Below are 5988 nucleotides of genomic sequence, written 5' to 3' on the forward strand. Positions count from 1 at the left end.
GAGTGAGTGAGTGAGTGAGTGAGTGAGTGAGCGAGTGAGTGAGTGAGTGAGTGAGATCAATAATGGTATAATGTGTACAGAATATTCTCGTACGCGTGTATAACTATGTATTTACGCGCTCTTACATACGTAGAGACGTTCGTTGGAGGAAAAATATCTTTGATTTAATTTGTTAAAGCCTCACATGTTACCAGTGCTTTTTCTTACTGCCCCATTTTATAAACACGTTTTATAAAAAATGTTACTCTAGACTTTAGACTGAAAAGATTTTATCAAGAATAGAAGATGAATTATAGGGGGTTCGAAAAAACGTGTAAAATTTCGTAGGGGTATATGATATGTATCGTACTTATCGCAGTAAACATTTAACACCATAGATAAATTAATTATACAGGATATATTCTTTTAATTTCAAATAATATTACATATAAATAGGCCAAACTAAAATGCTTTATAACTCTAAACAAAATAATTTTTAAATTCTTTTTTATTCGAAGTATCTACACAATGTTATCAAGTCACTATAACAACCACTACATATTTTCATTTATAACAGAAAACAAAATCACTTTTAACACTTTGACTGCCACGCCAAAATCACATGTCTCGCTCAGGACGCCACGGGAGTATTTTTATTATTCAAAGCATATAATGGCAAAATAATAATAAATTGATGATGTATGACAACATTTTTCCCCAATGGACCGTTTATCTTATTGGTGGTCACGGGTGACCACCATGGCGCCTTGGTAACAGTTGATAGCGACATGTTATAACAAGGCTTCGTTTATTTCAACAAACCATTCGCATTCGTTATTTCGTCGTAAGCAAAACGTCCAGAATATATTGTAAAAGTTATTAGTAAACAGTATTTGCTCATTCTATATATAATAGTAAGATATGTTCACTTCACTAACTTCAATTGTATGATTATAAAGCAGCATTTACGATTATTTTCTAAGGTGTGTTTATAATAATATTCGTAGATTACCCCTCAAAGATATGGATGCAAACACAGTACACCGTTAGATGCAAGATTTGTTCTCATTTTTCTTTTATTGATGTTCCAATAAAAATGTTTAATTGTTCAATGGGGCACTTTTTATTTCTATTTAAAACATCTTCTATTTATCGGTTATATTCAGAATGCCCTAACTGTCAATTTTCATTCAATTTTTACAACTGTAAGAAGTTCAAGCGCTCCGGTCACCAATGACCACCGTGGCGTCACAGGAGAAACCGTGGTCAGTCATATATGACCAACGTGGGAGTCAAAGTGTTAAGCACTTTTTTATTCGAAGAATTTTTTAAAAGTTTCCTGCCACTATATAAGCGTCGTTGATCTTTGTTGCTTATAGCAAGCTGTTTCAAAAACCCCATATATTTGCGCGATTATTATTGAGCCGAATCTCCAATTTAGATTCTAATTAAAGAGTAAGAATAATAGTATCGATCCTGTGTCCATTCCGTCGTGTTCAGACTCAATCAGGAACTTTTGTCGAGCACTCCTTTTATAGATATGATCTCCATATCTCTCCCCGTTACATTTTCTAAGCAATTTTCGTGGTCGATGACGTTTCAAGAGTCGAGGATAAAAGGACATCGTCGCCTGGGTCTCGAAATAGCGAACAGTCTGATTCATATCCGACGAAATGCCAAACTGCCAAATAGTATATTTTACACCCTAACTCTCCCAACCCTCCCCCTGTAACGCTCTTCTTTGCTCCCTTACCGCTTAATAAGCGCTCCCCAACTCCCTACTCCTCGATTTGTACAAAACGAGAAGGTGAAAGAGAGATAGAGAGCGTGTGTGTGTGTGTGTGAGAGAGAGAGAGAGAGAGAGAGAGGAAGGAAGGTGTAAGAAATAGTGAAAGATAAAAAAAAAGAAAGCGCAAAGTGTGCAAAACGTAGAGTGTAAACCTGTATCGTGTTAGAATGCGAGAAACCTGTACCTTCGAGGCGATGCTAGAGATGTCTAGCACCGTCCGCTTTTAGTTTAAAGCCGTGTTCCATTTTTTTCAGTTCGTCAGTTGCGTGCAGTTTAGCAACGATGCATATACGTCGGCGATTGATCTTTAAAGAAAAAGAAAAAAATTTTTTAATTTTTCGTTGCGTCGCGTCGTTTCAATTGAACGTTGGACGTTGACGTGTTGATCGAAATATTAACTCCTTGAAATTGTTGTAAAATTGCCTTGGGAATGTTTTAAAAATAATCTTTGTAATTTTTATAAAATTATTCTTGGATTTTTTTGACGATAACGTTTGTCTACGTTGATTATAGATATTTTATTATTTAACGATTTTAATAACAATAAATTTATTGCTTTGGAATTAAGGAGGTTCTTTACTCTTTTATTTTAATATTCCTAATAATTAGTAGATATACTGCTTTCAAGTTTATTTTTATTACTTTGAAACTTGTTTCTTATAGCCTAGAGTTATATGAATATACTATTATAATATACACGTGTATAATTCTATACATTAGTCAACACGTCAACGTGTATTTTATAGTGTTATTGTAATTTTTAAGTGTTAATTAACGTGGATGTTGGAACGTCGCTGCGATTCTACTCTTAGCTTTTACAATTGCATTGTGTTATCACATTTTGCGTCAATCAACTACATACCAAATTAACGTCGATTAACGTTCGCATTATATTTGCAATTCAATCTTTTCGTGAGAGAGAGAAAGAGAGAAGGAGGAATTGGCATATATGGCGTGTGTTGAAAACACACGTGTGTAGATTTATTCCTGCGTCCTTTGCCTTACGTTACCACTCATTTGTTTTTTGTTAACGATACGACCTCTTGTTTTCTTAGTGGTAGTAAATTCGTTTCACCCCATACCTTTTATTTCTGTTTTCACATGAGTTTTAACACGAGTTTTAACATCACGAAACAAATAGTTTTTTTTTTTTTTGAGATTCTTTTATTATTTTCTATGAGGGCACAACCTTTCTTAATCACGCGAAAATTCGATGTTGTATTTCGAGATTCGTATTATACGCTTGTATCCTCGCTTCATAGATTATATTTCCCTTTCTATTGTTTCATGTGTGTGCGTGAAAATTTGTCTTTCTTTATTTCAGCAGGTAGTCAAATTTCTTTTTTTGCTTGTTGCGAAAGAACGGAAATGCGTAAGACACGTAACTATATAATCATAAAGCAAAATCTTGTTTTCTTGCTTTAATCTTATTGTTTTATTAAAAAGAAGAAGAAATTTTAAAAATATCTGTACCTACCATTATTAGGATTAATTGTAATAATTATTATTTTATTATAACTTCATTATTACCATAGCGACGATCTTTCTGTTTACCATCTTTCTTTTCCCAATGTATTATATCCTGTACATAACGGTGTAAATGTTAATCAACGACTTACATACGATAGGGTGAGCACTTGTAACTTTCGTAATGACGAAAGGGTGGATTGGTGGATGGTGTACTTTCTTTTGTTTTTCTAGTTTCACGTAACGTACGTTTGTAACAGGCATGTTTTATTCCAATCTGATTCGTACGATTGCGATTAAAAAATATAAACGTGTCGCTAAATTAAAAAGCAACTTAATTATATCAACTGGACAATTGAGTTCTTTTTTCTAAAGTGTAACAAAATCGCCGATCGTAGAAGTTGGATAAGAACGATTAGGTTGAAATAGATCTACGACTAGATAAAAAAGATTGTATATAAAAGATTATTTTACAATGCTTATATTTATTCTAATTCTGTTAATCGACTTATTCGAATTTCTTTTACAGCTGATATCCTTAATTTTTGAGATAATTTAATGTTTCAAAATATTATTGACAAAATCGGTTTTTATTCTAGATGATGAAGTATATATTTTATGTATAATAGTGCTCCCTTAAATTTTTCAATGAACTTAGAATCGATTTTAATATTAAAAATAAAAAGCATTTTCCTAAAGTATGATTTGAAAGTAATAGCTTAAACTTCACTATATTCTTGGTTTTTAAGTCTTTTATATTTCCTATTCCAAAAATTAAAAATTTTAACATTCATGATAAAAGAATCTACTACAGTCAAATTTTAATTCTATCGATTTAATAATTCATATATTTATGTCATTTTGTTGAGTATAACACATTAATCAGATAATTTATAATTACACTTTTATAGTTACAGTACGATTATCAAACTTAAAAAAAAGTACAGAATCAGTGGAATTAAAGGTTTCTTCCTTACTTCATCCAAAAAGTGATCTTCGATCAGCGACACGTTTATCCTATATCCTGTAAGTAAATCATATCGGTGAGCAAAATTTTGTTCCACAACAACAAAAAATGAATAAAGAATTGTAAAAAAGCATTGTATGAAATTGATGAAACAAACACATTCGTTCAATGATTGATCATCTACTGTTACTGTATGATGCGTGCCGAACGATGTGGGTGAATCTTAATACTGCTAATAGATATACGTACCTAATGTTATTAATTATTAATTAACGATTGATTTGTAATTATAACGGGGCCACGGAATTCTTGAGGCTCGTCGGGCGCGAGTCCGTTTGACAGCCATTTCACGCGATTGTCTTTTTTTACGATCTCGCGAATCAACATAACATTTTTTAACAAAAAGGAAAACTAAAAAAGGAAAAAAAAAAAGATGATAATTGAAATGACTTAATCATCGAAACACAGTTTGATACGTGATGTATCTATTCGAAGCCGTGGTCGCGACTCTCGCGAAATACTCGAAGCCTCTTGCGTTGCGTGTCCACGCAGACCCTACTAATAAACGCCATAGTGATCTGACAATGAGAAATAATTGGTTGGAATAAATTAAATTTACATTGATAATCATCTCAAAATCAGTCATTGTCAGGCGTTTCCGATTTCTTTCATGAGTTAACGACCCTTCCACTGTATTCCTTACAAGATTCTACTTACTGTCTTAATTTTTGCGTCATTTTATTTCATTTTTTATACTTATTATACGGTAAATTATTTTTCAAATTGGATTTAAAATAAACCCGATATTTTTCTACAGCAACGGCAATATGAAGGACATAAAGTATATGTATAGTATATATATCATTATTATTATTATTATTATTTATTTTAGTCCGTGCCTTTCGGCTTTGGACGAACTTTCGATTTACATTTCTTACATTTATTGTATTGCACTCCTTAGCATATTCTTATCTCTAGTCGCTAAACTAACGACTACAAACTATTGCAACTTATGACTACACATTATTGTCCTTTGGTCTTTTGCCTCCTTGCTGTGCTACCTTCTTGTCCTACCTCCCCGTCTTGTATTGCCCTTGTCCTTCTCTTCTCTATTATTGCTTTTAATTCTGTTAGTCCTTCTCCATTCTCATTCAGTGTTTTTTTCATATCTTTTGGTCCTCCCGTTATTTCACATTCTTCTATTACATGTCTCAGGTCCTCTTTTTCCCTTCCACATAATCTTTTCTCTCTTTTTTTCTTGCACGTGGAGAAATCCTCATGGACACTCCGCTGCCGCTAATAACAGTAGCAGCAGAATAGTGTCCGGACTCCTACCAACTAAAACTCCACGTTGGCCATCCTACGCGTATGACAGGGGGTACTCCAGGAACCTCGGGTGAATTACTTCTGTTGCATCCTCTCCCGCGCCCTCTCTTCGAGCCAGTCCTGTAGATTCCTTGGCTGTTGAATTTGGCGCTAGAGGGGGCCATTGCCCCTGGCGCCGTCCCTCCTTCTAGTCGCGGTTCGTTGTGTTTGCAATGAATTAGTTCTTGGCCGCCTAACTGCCATCCTCCTCCATCGCGTTATCCTACACGGGTGAGAATTTCTCTTTCTCACCCTTTCTGCTTGCTCCTTTGCGAACATAACTCTCTCGCAGAAGAGGCGGGCAGCCTCATATTCCTGTGGCCCGCTCAGCATCGCTGCTATGATCGCTGAGGGGGTCAGCCTCTCGCCAATGACTTGCCGCAGGGTGTAGTGGGGCAGCTCCCATGCCGGACAGGCCTCC

This window comes from Bombus pyrosoma, linkage group LG6, assembly GCF_014825855.1.
Source record: "Bombus pyrosoma isolate SC7728 linkage group LG6, ASM1482585v1, whole genome shotgun sequence".
Classification (NCBI taxonomy): Eukaryota; Metazoa; Arthropoda; class Insecta; order Hymenoptera; family Apidae; genus Bombus; species Bombus pyrosoma.